At 39.3% G+C, this 16,701-nt stretch overlaps 1 long non-coding RNA gene across 4 annotated transcripts in view; it reads right to left on the minus strand.

Moving 5' to 3' along the window:
- Nucleotides 1-16,701, minus strand: part of LOC128854021 (uncharacterized) — a 97,101-nt gene that overhangs the window by 39,113 nt on the left and 41,287 nt on the right. The window contains exon 5 of one of the 4 annotated variants that reach the window (XR_008452934.1): nucleotides 1,683-2,003. The exons of 1 other annotated variant lie outside the window; for it this stretch is intronic. This is a non-coding gene — a long non-coding RNA (uncharacterized LOC128854021). Of the gene's footprint in view, nucleotides 1-1,682; nucleotides 3,394-3,483; nucleotides 9,879-16,701 lie in introns of those variants that run through there. 2 more of the 4 variants (XR_008452929.1, XR_008452930.1) reach the window with 2 other exon arrangements.

Below are 16,701 nucleotides of genomic sequence, written 5' to 3' on the forward strand. Positions count from 1 at the left end.
AGTCCTCATGGACTCATACTTTGTCTCTGATGCAATGAATCTTCAAATAATTTATGCACAAAGCACAAAGTAACATTGAGTGATTAAAGAAAAGGAACAAAACTAACATGTTCTGATGAGGTCTTTCTCTCTGTGTACTCACTGTCAGCTAAGAGAGTCTGCTGATGCAGGTAATCTGAAGAAGACACAGGGAGTAGACCTCAGTCTCCCTTTCCTTGGATAGCATAGAATCATAGAATGGTTTGGATTGGAAGGCACATTAAAGATCATCTAGTTCCATCCCTCCTGTCATGTACAGGAATAATTCCCACTAGACCAGGCTGCTCAAAGCCTCATCCAACGTGGCCTTGAATGCTTTCAGGAAGGGGGAATCCACAACTTCATAGGGTAACCTGTTCCAGTGTCTCACCACTGTAAGTTCTCCGTAGAAGTTTGCAGTAGAGGCTGAGGAGAAAGGGTATCAACAGTAGTATTTTAAAAGAAAACTATTGCCACTGTGTAACACATCCATGGATTTATGATGCTTGTTTTCACTGTACAGTTACTGAACAGAAATGATTACTAGGTACTTGTAGGGGAACAACTAATTCCCAGATCTTGAGTGAATCTGGACATAATCTGCCAAACCTCACGGCGTATGAGGCATAGGCAGGGAAAAGCTCAATTGCTGAACAACTCTCACTTTGAAAGCAGTGTCACTTCTAAGACTAGGTAGCAGCTAAACAAAGAGTCGAGGACTGCAATTTTGAACACAGGGAGCCTAAATTCTGAGTAGGTTCTGGCTTGTTTTATTTTGAAATGAAGTTCATGTCAAATGATAGCTATTCACTTTCTCAGCAAGTCTGTACTGTGAGATGACTGCTTCTTTGGACAGCACCGGTGAATGAAAAATCTTTAAAATTAACAGAATGACTGCTTAAAACTTCCTGGTATGAACTTTAGATAAACCTGCATTCTCTATGCACCTGGCATCAGAAGCCTGTGACACGTACTTACCCCTAGTTTATGCTATCTATGCCATGTTACTGTCCACAGGTGAATTTCTTCGACTTTCTACCTATTTCTTTTTCAGAACACGAAACAAAAATTGCCAGGAAAATCTGATTTCAAATGACTCTTCTCCTTTTTGTGATTCCATCCTTCCCAGCAAGCCTGAGAAAGAATACTTTGTGTTGAAAGGAAAGATTTTTACAACTTCGTTTCTGTGTAGCACACAGTCCATAAAGCTTAGCATGAGCAAAGGAGGGATTTCTTTTGTTCGGATCTTTGTTAAAATATTAGCAGCATATCGCCAGACAGCATGCATCTTTCCTTGATCTTTGCAGTGTGTTTATAAAAACAATGCTTATCACTGTAACACAGACTTATAAGACAAATCTATTCTCTATATTTAACTATAATCTGTCACCCGCAGGCAAAATCAGATTAACAAGTTACAATATGTAACTTTCAGTAACACTTTGTTAACCAGAAGAAAAAGTCTTGAAGACCTTGGCCAACTGCTACTATTGTTTCTACATACAATCGTCTTAAATATTCATCCTGACTCTTTGAGAAACTCCTGGGCAATGTGTTCTGCCACAAAAGGTTCTATTTATCAATAGAAATTTTGTTGGGAGAATTCAATCCTACAGGATGAATCATTGTGTCTCAGAAGAGGGCATTGTGATAGACAGATAAAAGGGAGTCAGTATATATGGTTTCATCAGAGAAAAGAAAGAAAGTCTGATTGTTTTGCTTGTTGGAACAGTAACAATTTATTTAGGAGTATTATTACTGGAATAGCAGTCCGGTTTATTTCAGGCTGAGTGGAGTTGTTTCAAAGGCTCAAAATTTCTTTTCTTCATCACTTTTACATGGCTCCAGTTCACACTCGGGCGGCTGCTTTGGGCTTATTCCAGATGCTGCTTCACTTTGTTGTTTTGCTAGGATAGCTTTCATATACCTTTCTCATTGAAGCATTATTGTATTATTCCAGCAAATGGGATATCCCAGTATGTTTTCTGGTAGATATAAAAGGCAAAAATCTCCCACTGATGCATTTGTGGACAGTGTTAATGAGTTTTTCTACCTTAACAGAATAGCTGAGGTCATGATTATAGCAGGGCTGAATGGTCAACCTGTTATTTCCATACCAGTACAGTTATATAGCTGATGGTTTTAATGAACTAGTACATACGGAGACAAAATAAACATATTTTATAAGCGATGAAGAAATTAAACACTGCTGCCCAACCTGTATTTCCGTATGATTTTTATCTCATTGTTTGTTTGAGAAACAATACTGCTACAGAGTAAGTTAAAAAAGAAAATCCTTTTGTCCAATTCGATTCTATTAATAAGTCAGGGAAATTATTTTCAGCTGTATATTTAAAGGCAAAACCAGTAAAAAGTGTGCACACAGACAAAATCCTCACTGATTTGGGCAAATGTTTTCAGGGTAATAGAAGTGCACGGACCCTGTTTTGGGGGAGTGGATATTTTCATTTTTGTTTAAGCGACAATCACCTTTCCATTAGCACTTGCATTCTTACTTAATACTTTTCATAGAATGATAGAGTGATTTGGGTTGGAAGGCACATTAAAGGTCATACACTTTCAACCCCACTGCTACAGGCAGGGACACCTTCCATGGGATCAAGTTGCTCAAAGCCCCATCCAACCTGGTCTTCAACATCTCCAGGGAGAGGGCATCCATGACCTCTCTGAGAAACTTGTTCCAGTGACTCACCACTCTCAGAGTAAAAACAGTTCTTCCTAATACATAAAAAAAATCCCCCCTTCTTTCAGTTCAAAGCCACTACCCCTTGTCTTATCAATACATGGCCTTGTCGAAAGCCCCTTCTCAGCTTTCCTGTGGGACCCCTTTAAGTTCTGAAAGGCTGCTGTGAGGCGTCCCTGGAGCCTTCTCTTCTCTAGCCTGACCAACTCCAGCTCTATCAGCCTTTCTTCATAGCAGAGGTACTCCAGCCCTCTGATCATCTTTGTCACCCTCCTCTGGCCTCACTCCAACAGGTCTATGTCCTTCTTTTGTGTGTGTGTGGGCCCAGGGCTGGATGCAGTACTTTTTTCTCTTCCAAAAACATTTATCTCAAACAGAGGCTACCCTTTAAATATCTACTGTTCTTAAAGCCTCTCCTAATGCCCTTTAATGGGTTTCTGTAGAGAAATCTTACCTTCTTCTCTCTTGGTGAGAATTAAGTCCATCCCTTTTATCACTTTTAATGCTGTTGGGAAATCCACAGCTTCAATGTCCCCTCTGTACTCCATCAGCTTTCTGGAGCAAACTGTATACTGTCTCAATTGCAATTTGATTGCAATGACACCGTCAAAGTGAAAGCTGCCATATAAACCAAGAAGTTTGCTAACCCTCTAGCAAAAAATCCCTTATGTCTAGGAAAAAAAAATTAAAAAGAAGAATGCAATTAAAAAAAAAAAAAACCAAACTAAAACATCCAACTTCTTCCCTTTTCTTCCATATTAATTGGTGTTGTCCTCAAGAGGATAAATCAATGTGCAGAGATCTTAGCTACAAAGATTTATGTAGCTGAGAGATCATCACTGATTGATCATCTCTGATGGGGAAGGCATAGCGGAAGAGGGAAAAGAAGTCAGCCTCATGCATGAGAGTGAGAAGAAAGGCTAGTGAGTTGAACTGTAGGTGGCAGACTATGGCAAGGGAATTCAGAGGTGAGTTCAGACCAAAGGGCAAGGATGTTGACTCTATATCTGTGTGTTGACATGTATGTATAGATAGACAGGCAGGTAGATAATTTTTGCATCAACTGTGTGAAGAGTGAATGTTAAAAGAGGCCAAACAGTACTACAGAGTAGTCAGCAAAGGGGCAGAAGTTAGGTGCTTGACTGAGAAATTACTATAGGGAGAGGAAGAAAAGTTCAGGTTAGCTGTGAAAGCCAGTTCACATAAAAGCATTGCTTGGTGGGATTTTTTTCCTCCTTCCTTTTCCTCCTTGCTTTTAAATGAGTTGTCTGACTTTCCTTTTTGAAATCATGCATCCATGTCTTATTCTTCTGTGTTACATTACCTTTGAAGCGCCTAAGATTTGTGCTTCTCCTAGAAACATTTAGAGCCAAGAAACCTTGGTATTAGGCACCCTTGAAAATCTGCCAGTTTCTTTATTTACTGTTGTGCTTCTGACAAAATATCATAGTAGTAATGCTGAAGCTCCAGTTGTTGTATTTTGTCTCTCTTTTATTTCCCCCCCCTTTTTCTCATTCTTTGCTTTTTGTCTTAGTTAAATATCAAGGTATTTGTTTTGTCCTAGAATCAAATAACTTCTGTTTTTTACCAGATGCGTCACATGTCTGTGGCCTTTATGCATAGTGTTCATTCTGTCATACACCTCCAGAACCATTCTTTCTCTTTCTGCTTTTTGAAGTAATTGTCTCACCTTGCTCTTAATACAGTGAACACATAAAATGCTGTCTCGGTTCCTCATGATAAAAAGAAACAGTTGTGCTTCTGCCCTGGCAACAAGCTTCCTGCAGCATTGCTGGCACTTATTTTTTTTCCCAGCTAAGGAAACTGCAAGGTGCAGAGGAGCTATATAGCACTAGAGAAGTAAACTCAAGGTGAGAACAGGATCTACACAGGACACCTACAGAAGATGATGAGGGGGCTGGAGCACCTTCTTCATGAAGAAAGGCTGAGAGAGATGGGATCGTTCAGCCTAGAGAAGAGAAGGCTCCAGGGAGACCTTATATCAGCCTTCTATTACTTAAAGGGGACCTCCAGGAAAGATGGGAAGGGGATCTTTATCAGGGATTGCAGGGGTAGGATGAGGGGAAACAGATGAGGGAATATTTAGATTAGATATCAGGAAGAAATTTTCTCCTGTGAGGGTGGTGAGGCACAGGTTGCCCAGAGAAGTCATGGATGCCCCATCACTGGAGGTGTTCAAAGCCAGATTGGATGAGGCATTGAGCAACCTGATCCAGCGGAGGGTGTCCTTGCTCATGGCAGGAGGTTCAGAACTGGATGATTGCTGAGGTCCCTTCCAACCCAAACTGTTCTATGACTCTATGATTCTATGATTCTATACCCATGAAAAAGGGCATCAGAGAAATAAGGAAGTGTCAAAGCATAGAGCCATTCAAAACATTCCAATCAAATGTGCTCTCATCCCATAAAACAGGCAAGTTACCACGTGTTGCGGGCATGAGAATAACATGTTAACACAGCAATGTTCAACAGGGCTCCTAATCCAAAAGCTGGGGAACTGTAACTCACTGTGTTTAGAGAGTTACTTTTATAAACACCCAGTCCAGCAACTGCGCTTGGCAAAGCATCAAAGGAATGTGTTGCTTTCTTTTCATTCTTGCCATCATGATTTATGGAGAACACACTCTCACTCATGAGATCAAAGTAGTGTTTGCTACCAGACACCTTGCTCACACAGAGGGAAGCAATGAGAGAGCTTGGAAAATCACCAGTTTTATTATGTGCTGCCTTGATGCTTTCATCTCTAGGTATTTTGGGGTTTGCTTTTTAGTTGTTGTTGTTCTTCTTCTTCCAGGACTAAGAGTTGGTGACCGTAAAAGCTGAGAGATCAGTACTCTGAAATTGAAATCCTTACAATAAATTTGAAGTAATGATTCTGTTTTCTTTGTATGTATACATAGAAAACAAATATTTGTTATAGTTACTTGAGAAGATAGTCAACAATCAAGGCAGAACTCAGAATTTCTGAAATAAAGACAGAAGATTTGCCTGAGATAAGAATCTGTATTTACTATGCATGCTATTTCTTCAATAAGAAATATTCCAAATGTAAGTTCCAAGTACTGTATTTTTCCCAGAGAAGTTAACATTTCTTTTACAGATAAAGACGTGCAGAAAACACTCTTAATACCCTTAGAATCCTGTATATGTAACAAGAAATTGCATTACTTCATGCGCCATAAACTTTGTTGCTTTTCTCCAATATCAGACCAAATTAACTCAGAGCTACATCTCCAAATATGATTAGCAATCACTGTCACTCATACATTATTCATGGTGCTGTCATTACCTGTGCCAGTTACAGACATTGATACACAGTTTCATATGTTCTTCTCAGTTGGCAACTGATGTTAAATTATAACCTTTAATTTTGCATTCTAGAAAGTGTAATAAAAAAATTCTCTATCAATATCTGTAATCTATGAATTTTTCCAACAGAATTCATCCTAAAATCTGTGTTAGCCTACTGAGAAGAGCATCACCGGAGATGCCAGACTCGACAGAAGAGAATAGATATTTAAAATCATCATTTGCAACCTTTTTTCTTTGAAGATTAAAGTCCTCATGATGCCCCTTATACTCTCCTCTCTCACAGACTGAGAGGAAATAACTCAGTAGGGTGTAAAAGGTTCCTTTGCCTATGTCTTCATGGATCAGGAAAAGGAGAAGGCATTTTAGGCCAGCCTACTTGCAGGACAGATCAGACTCAGTGAGAGCTACTGTTTTTTAAAAAACATGCCCCTAGATTTGTTAATAGGTGTGTTTGGCTTAGAAATGACTTGTCTGTTTATCTCTTTAAAGTGATATTTATGTCTGATTAACAACAGATCACTCCTATTGGAGTGACACAGGAGTTTCTTAATTGCTTTCTGCTAACTGGAAAATACCATGTTTTCTGCTAATGTGGCAGCTCATATTTTTGCTGTGCTATTAGGCTGGCAAAGCCATTTACAGATGATGTTAAACAGCAGCATTTAAATACCAGAAAGGTAGCTGCTTTCCCAACACACAAAATAGAAGCAAAAATTTCATAAAAGTTCATTGGTAGGAATTTTGTCTTGCATGCACAGAGAACTGATGGATTTGACAGCTCCTAGTAAATGTTCTGATCTAGTGTCATGTGCTGTTTCTTCTTTAGCTGCTGAAGTGCCTGAGAGCCAATAGAGAATTTCTGTATCATGTTGTTACTGTTCTGTGAACAACAAAAGTCTTCAGAAACCCAAGGAAGCACAGAAGGCCCCTTCTGGAAGTGTCTCATCAAACTCCCCTGCTCAAATCAGAGTCAGGGTTTGCTCAGACCCATGTCCAGTTGTTTTTTGAATATTTCAAAGGATGGAGCCTCTTGAGACAACCTGTGCCAGTGTTTGACCACCCCCATAGTTAAAAACTATTTTAATGGCTATTCAGGTTTTTTTTTTTTGTGTTCTAGTTTGTGCTTGGTGCCTCTCATTCTATAACCTTGCACCTTCAAGAAAAATCTGACTCCACTTTCTCTTTACCTTCCTATCTAGTGTGTTTTTATCAGTAAGATCATCCCACCAATGCTTTTGCTTCTCCATGCTCACGAGGCACAGACCTCATATGATCTCCTTGTAAAACATGTTATCCAGCCCTAAACCCACTTGGTGGCATTGACTACAGTTGTTCCAGTATGTCAGTGTCTGTCTTCTACTTTGAAGCCCAAAACTGGACTCAACACTTGAGATGTGGTCTCACAAATCCTGAACATCATCTCTTTCCTCCACCTGCTGGTTTAACTATCTGCTAATGTAATCCAGGATACTTTGGGTTGCTGCAAAGGTGCCTTGGTGACTCATGTCCAAACCCTCCACCAGAATCTCTGGGTCCTTTCCTATCAATTTGCTCTCTGGCCAGCTGGGCCCCAACCTGCCCTGCTGCATTGGGTTATCCTGTCTCATGTGCAGGACTCTGAATTTGTCTTTTTACTGAACTTTGTGAAGTTCCTGTCAGGTCAAACAATTGAGAATTGTCATATGAAATTTTAACAGATTCAATGTTTTTAAGGAGAGACAATAGAATGAAGAAGGTGGCTCCAACAAATTTTGCTTTAGTTATGGAAGACTCTTATTTGGTGCAAAAAGCAAGCCGTGCAAATTTTACAATGCTCTTAGCTTCCAAAAACTTCATCTGAAGCTCCTATTCTCTTTCTCTCAGAAATTGTAAAATATGTGCATGAAAATACAACCATGTACTTATGAATGCATAAACATATATAACACCACAGATTTCTCTGCTTTCCGCTAAGTTCCATTAAAATACACAAGCAAACAAAGACAGTCCCTTTCACACCAGAAAGGATTATATGCAAAAGGCTTTAGAGAACATAAAAGTAAGTCAGTATGAGGTTTGTTAAACTTGACAATATCCTCTTGATTACAGCATCATGAATGAGATATATACTGCAAAATTAACTGTGCTTTTGGCTCATTAGGCAGTCAGCTTGCTGTGTATTTTTTTTGGAACAAAGAAAGTTTAGATTTTCTTGTAAGAGAGACTGAAACTTTTAAAAAACTGATGAATGAAGAATTTAAATATTCAATTCAGATGATGAACTGATATATTAATATTTCTATTTCTGAAACGATAACTACATACTGAAACAGGTACACACTACAAATTGCAATGATCACTAGACTCTTTTTCTGAGAATATGATTAATACGGAGAGAATTTTATGTCCTTCACTTTCCATTGCAAAACTAACAGCACTATCTGCATTCTGAGACTGCACACTTGGAGCTCTTTGCAAGGTTAGGAATTCATGCACCAGGATAAAGATATTAAAGTTGAAATCCTGAACTCACTGAAGTCAATGAAAAAATTCTGATTGATACAATCAAATAATATTTCTAGAGCTTTCTATGAGCATTTATCTTGCACGTTACCGTAAATGCCAGCTAGACAATGGAACCAATATCTCTTCATGAACACAAGTCCATTTAATCTACATGCTGCATTTGACCCCCATAAAATGTTTGCGTTCTGAGCAGTAATAAGTCATTAAATCATTTTAAGAGCTCAGGAAAACAGAAGGAGAAGCTCCAGGGCATGCCAGCTAGTGAATATAAAACTATAACCGTACTGCAAGAAAACAAGGTGCAAGTTATACACATGACACAAAGTTCCACAAAAATTGGACTTTGACTATTAGCATGGCTTCAATAGGGATTGCATGTGTGTGTGTATTTGTGTGGTTGAAAGATTCCTAACCTGACAATAGGCATCAAAGCATATTCATTTTAAATTATCAATACCTGTGCAAAACTGTGTCTTTTTCAAGAGTTCTGGGGACCAATAAGTCAGGTTCAGAAAACTCACTGGCTTCCAGAAACTTCAACAGCTACCACTGGTGGGGATGGAATGCCTCTAGCCCGACATGGGAGAGAATTTGTCTGTGATAAAATCTGCTCACAAGTGACCTTTCATTACAAAAACCGGCAGATGGCAGCCTACAGCCAGTATTTTTTACTGTGCTGTCACTGTAATAGATAAACCGATTCTGTCTGTGAAAGATTTTTGTAGGAAAGCTATGATATATTTAGGTGTACAGGAATATGAAGTATGAGTATTTGTGTTCCTTCCTATTGCCTTGCCTGTGTGGCACAACTGTGCATATTTGTATTTTTGAGGTGGAGAAATTCTCCATTTTTTTCACTATCCAGCTGGTGAAATTTATTGCTGCAATGTAGTCAGCTCCTCAAAGAAACTGGAGATAGCAGGCAAGGAAATTTTAAGCTGTTGAATGCTCCTGATTATAGTTTTTGGTGAAGTCAAGAAGGCATTTATAAGTGTTTTTACTTCCCATTGAGCTTTTATTACTCTGTTTTAGAAGAAATAACCATGAAGTTAGAGAAGCAGCGTCTCTCCTCCACTTCTTCAGCTGGTTCTAAATTGGTGCATACACTCCTATGATTTTAAGATCTCCATCCTGCTCTTTTTGCATAAACACAGCTACTTCAGGACACTTACACTCCAAATGGCAGTGGCTCCAAAGAATTTATTTAGTGGCCACAGAGCATTTTGGAGGCTGATATCTCCTTGGAGTACATAACAGGGTGAGTAGAAGGCTTTAGGTCTATGCATGGCTCAGGTATCCATACACATGAAGAAGTGACCTATAATACAAACACAGTTGCCAGATCTAGAAAATGTGATGCAGACTCTGAAACTTACTTTTTTTTCAAATTGGTTTTGTATCAAACATGGGATCTCCTCTCCGCCGTTATTCTGGTCCCCTTTGCCTTCCCAAGGCTCCAAGTAGAAGTAAGAGAGTAGGGTTCCACAGAGAAACGCCTGTATGGGGCTACTTCTGCCCATATGGACTCACACCACTCATGATTTGTATCCCTTAGCAGTGCCTCCTGCCTTGCAGTCCTCAGTGCTTAGAAACTGCAATTGGATTCTGCAGATTACAAATATCTTGTGCAAAAATTTTGCACAAGCAGCTGATAGTCATTGTCCTTTTAATACTAAAATTACAACAACTACTTACATGTTATCACCTCAGGATATCACAGTAGGATGAGAGACAATCTGTAAAAGGTTTTCTTTAGATAAATAGAGAAAAAAACCCTAATGTTTTAAAACATGATCTTTCAGCACAATTTGATTTTATAGATAGGAAAAAGGAGTTTTTTGTATATTCATTAGGTGAAGTATGAGCCTAATTCTTTAATTTGCTAAAGAAAAATCTGGCCATGCACATTTTTTATACAGTACTAAAAAAGCTGTTAAGAACATTGCCAAAAGGGTATTGCTTCAATAATTCAGGATATACTTTACAAAGTATAGAAATATTTCTAGGACTTATAAAATGGAAAATCACAAAGTTTCTAAATCCTGTTTCTTGGGAGAAGACTTATCTCAGTGGCTATCCAGCCATAGAAAAGTATGGTGGAAGTTACTCTTGATGCTACTCATAGAACATCACCTGCTTTTAACTTGAGCTACCATCTGCTTTTTGAGCCTTGGGATTTGCCTCCTTTCATCAGGAAATACAAAAATATCGTCTTGGAGCCTCAGTTGTGGTACAACTGGCCTCTTCTTCCAAGTGACTGAGGACTGGACAAGGGGGAATGGCCTGAAGCTCCGTCAGGGGAGGTTCAGGCTGGATATCAAAAAAAAAATTCTTCACAGAAAGAGTCATTGGGCACTGGAACAGGCTGCCCAGGGAGGTGGTCGAGTCACCTTCCCTGGAGGTGTTTAAGGAACGGGTTGATGAAGTGCTTAGGGACATGGTTTAGGGAGTGTTAGGAATGTGTTAGGTTGGACTCGGTGATCCAGTGGGTCCTTTCCAACCTGGTGATTCTGTGATTCTATGATTCTATGGTTCTGTGATTCTATGATTCTATGACATTGATGATGGCCCCCACCTAGTCACTTGTTTACTCTTCACTCAGTGGGAGTGAGTCAGAAGAGCAAAAGCAAACAAATTATTGCTCGAGGTAAAGAAAATTAAAAGGTGATGCAAAGCTATGTGTGCAAGCAAAGAAAAATAGGGCATTCGTCCACTACTTCCCATCAGCAGGCAGATGCTAGGCACTCCCCAGAAAGCTGTGCCTCAGCACACTTAAATGTGACTTGAGAAATCAAATTCCATAACTGCAAATGTCCCTGCATCCTCTGCCTTTTCCTGAGCATTTTTTGTCTGAGCATGGGATAATAAAGTATGGAATATCCCTGCGGTCAGCTGTGGTCAGCTATCCAGGCTGTGCCCCCTCCCAGTTTCTTATGCATCCCCAGTCTGCTTGCTGGGGAGCTGAGTGGGAAAAGGAAAACCTCAATGCTATAGAAACACTGCTCAGCAATAACCAAAACATGTCTTATTGACACCATTTTAGTCACAAATCCAAAATAGGCTGCTACAAAGAAAATTAACACCAATTCAGCTACTTTCAGTACATTTTGTCTCCTCCCCCTCTGTCCGGTAGTCCAGCATAAGATTTACAAGAGCAGACCAAGAAATTCAGCCTTTCTGGTCTCTCTAACTGTGTAGACTTTTCAGAATCATTCAATGTAAACAAAAGCAGAGGTAGTAAGGTGTAACCTTCTCCATGAAAGTATTCTGCTTAGAGGACTTAATGGGTATTCCTTTGTATGCCTTTGTGTTGGTACTGCACTTAAAGCAGTGCTTTATTTGGACATTAAATGCCTTTATGAAGTTGCAATTAGCCAGTCTGAACAGTATTGTAAATTTAAGAGGTTTTTGGTTTCTTCACATGCCTGAGGGAAAGATACCTGCTATGATACCTTTCGATAAAGTCTAGGAACCAGCTCCTAAAGAGGTGTCAAACACAATGGGAACCAATCCAGCTGCTTCCAGAGGAGGGGCTCTGTAGTTCCTCGGGTTCTAGAAGTAACTCAGTTATAGACTGAAATGCAGTTACCAAAAATACCTGCCAGTTGGTCCAAGGAATCTGTCCTCTGGTGGAGATATTCTGATTTATACTATCTCACTGCAAATACCCAACAATTTTCTCTGCTCATCTTTGTGGGGGAGAAGGTAAGTACGAAAAACATGAGGTACAAAATAGAAATTCACAATTTCTTATTACGTTGCTGTCCCTCATGCAGACTTGCAAAATTTCTTATTTCAGCTTCTTCCTGATATCTTCTGCTCTGTAAAACTCTCATCAGGGAGAAAGGAATAAGGCTGCATTTTAAAGATGTTTTTTGTTTCCTTTTTGCCTGCAAAGTGGAAACCAATTGTCACATTTCAGGGACAGGATGGAAGATGAGATAATAATTATCAGCTTTACTGGAAAGCATTTCTCCCTTACTTGCCTTATAACACTGTAATAATAGAATAAGAAACAAGGAATATTAACATATTGCTATTAACTTCTGTTAGTGGGTGGTGGCTGAAATACGACTATAATACAGAAACAAATATTTCCTAAACTCAGTCATAGATACTGATTCTCTAGCCCTCCAAATGCAACAGCTTGTATCCCGATCCTCTTCCCAAATATCCTGAGAAAGCTGTCGATTACCTCCAGAGATCAGTCATGTATGTAATAAATGCTGTGTGTCTCATAACCCTGTCCTTGGATCTCACTTGTCCTCTAACATGTGTGACACTGGTCTTTGTATAAGTGATGTGCAGTAGATGTCAGATAGCTAAAGCTTAAGTGAATACAAAATTATTAGATTGTATCCTTCCTTATCTCTCCATTCTCTTTCTCTAGTTATGACATTCATAATTCATGTTGTTGTAATAAACTTTAGCTGGTAGTACACTGCGTTCCCTAACTGGCAACATACGCAGTAATAAAGAACTTAATTCCAAGCAAATATGTTTGGAATTAATGGAACGGAAATAAAAGAAAGTTTTGAATTTGCATTGGCACACCTCTTCTCTGATAAAGTAGGCAAGTCTGGGAGGAAAAAAAGGGAAGGAAGAATGAGGGCTGAGAATGGCAGACATGATTAGAGAGAGTTGAAAGGGGCAGGTTTTTGTACTTGCAAGAGTGTTGAAGATGCAGACTTTTGCAGGTGCTGATGCTAAATTTGCACATGTATGTGCAAATATGTACAACCCTGCCTCACTGCACAGACCTTCATATAGGCTACTTGTGTTTTTCAGCTTTTGGATAGTGGAAGTAGAGGTTGATGTCTTTCAGTGTGGTCAAGAAGAGCAGAGACTTGTTGACAAAGTTGTGTGCTAGAGAAGGTAAGTGACAACTCCTTATTTACCTTGGGGAAAAAATAGTAATAACTAGATGGTATTTAAGCTTAAAACTCAGAAAAATACATGCCAGAAAAAAACAGTTATTTCTGACAGTTACAGATTCTGCCTAAGTGTTACAGTGCTGTTGTTCTGACTTCTTTGTTAAATGTTATCCTTTAGGAAGTACTATTTACTTGTTTAAGAATATTTGTTTAACATGAGTGAGCATCAAATATGTAGAAATAAGTTCTTAAAACTTCACACTTTCTTTTTCTTTCCCAATATTGAACAAAAGCTAATTTTTACTTTTTTTAAAAAATGACATCGAGGCACAATATGCCTTTTATATTTGCACAATCAGTGAAGTCAGAATTTATATTCTAGATACAGTGGTGTGTCAGTGAGATTGGTCCATTAATGTAATACATGAGTCTAAGTTTCCAACGTCTGTATTCATTTATTTCAGGTTTCACGATTTAGTGACAGTGCCTCATTCATTACCTATGTTTCTATGGTAACAAAATATCCCATAATGGCTCTGCTACCATGCCAAAAAATGTTTCCATTTAAGATAATCTATTCAATTTTAGGTCATTATGCTGCAGTACTAGCAGTGATGACATTAGAGCTTTTTGGCATTTTTAAGGCTTATTTTGTTGTGGAAAAGAGGAAAAAACAGAGACTAAAGAGACTGTTGTGAATAAGAAGACCTGGGTTGTCCATGCATTTGAAAAGAAAGCTTTTTTATCTGCCTGGCATCTAAATTCAACATATTTTGTGATCTTGTGGTCCTCACAGCTGTACTCTACAACTGGTTTTTGCTTTGAAAAGAAAAATCAAAGTGCTGCTTTGATTTTTGTGTCCTGGTTTTCCCATTTAGATTTTGGATATCTTAAGTTTTCTCTTTAAGAAACAACCGTTCAAGCTGTTCCTGGTACATGAGCCCTCATGCTTTCAAAACAATGTTTTTTGTTCATATTGATTAAATGCCGTAAGATCCATTTGAGTACTTTCATCATAATAATCTCAAAAATGGACTGATGCCCACCTCTAGTGGGATCTTTTAAGAAGCTAATATTGTGCATTGGTAGCATTAACACTGCAGCTACTTTATATACATCTAAATTTATGTCACCGGCACTCTTGAAAAACACCTGTAGTTTGAAAGATCAGCACCCAGTGTAATTTTTTGTTCTGTTTTCACCAAGACAGTGAGTGGAGCAATGGACTTGTAAAGGTATTTCATAGAATCATAGAATCACTAGGTTGGAAAGGACCTACTGGATCATTGAGTCCAACCATTCCTAACAATCCCTAAACCACGTCTCTGAGCATCTCATCCACCCACCCCTTAAAGACCTCCAGGGAAGGTGACTTAACCACCTCCCTGGGCAGCCTGTTCCAGTGCCCGATGACCCTTTCCATGAAAAATTTTTACCTTTTGTCCTGCCTGAACCTCTCTTGGCAGAGCTTGAGGCCATTTTCCCTTGTCCTATACCCTGTCACTTGGGAGGAGAGGCCAGCTCCCTCCTCTCCACAACCTCCTTTCAGGTAGTTGTAGAGAGCAATTTCACATCACAGTTCCCACTGGTGCAAAAAGAAGTAGCTAGTATCACAGCAACGTGCCTTGGAATCAGTACGTGACATGGCTCTTTTTTCTCTGTCTCGCTGCTCAGTATTCCTCCTGATTTCCCCTAGGATTCTCTCACACTGAAAAAATTCTGCCTTGATACAAATAAATTGATGTAGGAGTTGCTTCAGTGTTGTGTTACTACAAATTCCTGTTAGGACGGTACTACCAAGTGCCCTGGTTTGATGAAATTAAGAAAAGCAAGAAACTCGTTTACAATTCTTGCGACTGCATCTAGTAAATGTGCTTTATTATTTGGGCTTGACAAGATAAGTACTAGCACCAGAAATGAAGCCAAAGAACCAAGAGAAATGGAGTGATTTTGCCTATATTGACTTAAGAGTGTGTAGATATATATATTTGTAGGAACAGAGAACGAAATAAATGGGACGAATATATAAAACGTGCTCAATGCTGCAACTGTGTGATAACAGCATACATCTACCTGGCAGGTTGATTGGAAGTGGATGTGCAATGAAGGCAGACTGACAAATTCACTCTTAGGGAGTGTGACTGATGGACAGGTGGTGTCACTTGCTGCCTGGAGAGTGATAGACAGCATGTCTGGAGTTGCTTAGTCTTACTAATAATGCAAGATATACAATGCCCAGCTGTTGCCTCTGGCCTGACAACAAAGGCAAATGGTGGTTCAGTTTTTCTGAAAAAGGAAGGGGATGGAGGGAAAGTAGCTTTCTGCACATGCTCCTTGCAGGAGGAAGGAGGCAAGTAATTTCTATTTTTCTCAGTTTTAAGTCATCTGCATAATCTATTGCTCCCAGCTTTCCTACTATTCCATCCAAACTGCCCTTTCTGTCACCTCCCACTTGCTTTCTTGCACCCAGGGGTGACCGAGTTGGTAAAAAACTCAGTACCTTTAAAGGAGCCCTACAGGAAGACTCAGGACATACTCGTTATCAGGGAGGGCAGGGATAGAACAAAGGGAAATGGTTTTAAGCTAAAAGAGGGGAGAATTAGATTAGATATTAGGAACATTTTTTTTACTATGAGATTGGCAAGGCACCGGCACATGTTGCCCTAAGAAGTCATAGATGCCCCATCCCTGGAGGTATCCAATTCCAGGCTGGATGAGTCTTTGAGCAACCTGTTCTAGTGTAAGGCATTCCTGCCTATGGCATGGGGATTGGAACTAGATGATATTTAAGGTCTCTTCCAACCCAAACCATTCTATGATTCTATGAAAACACACTAAGTCTAGCACTATTGTCCAGCCATCATTTTGGGAGGTCGCAGAGATGCTCATCTCTGGCAATGGTGACAGCATCAGCAGAGGTGAGATCTCAACAGTGGAGGCATCAACTTGCAGCATGCATGCCTAGATGCCAGGCAGTGCAAGTCTAATTCCTATTCCTAAATTACTTACACGTCAGAAAGAACTGAACTGATAAAACTACTTTTCTCAAATGCCCTCCATTCATTAAAATTTCCTACACATGTATTAATTTATAGGGACCCAGAAAAACATTATTAGCAATTTTAAGCTTTAAATCCCATTACTGTTTTTATATGTGCTGTATCTGTGTTATGTTGACCTTGCAGTGTGGATTTTATCACTGCAGTATACATACATCTTTGGAGTGAGAAATGCTTAACTGCTTATGATAATAAAAGATTAAATTCG

This window comes from Cuculus canorus, chromosome 1 (assembly GCF_017976375.1).
Source record: "Cuculus canorus isolate bCucCan1 chromosome 1, bCucCan1.pri, whole genome shotgun sequence".
NCBI lineage: Eukaryota > Metazoa > Chordata > Aves > Cuculiformes > Cuculidae > Cuculus > Cuculus canorus.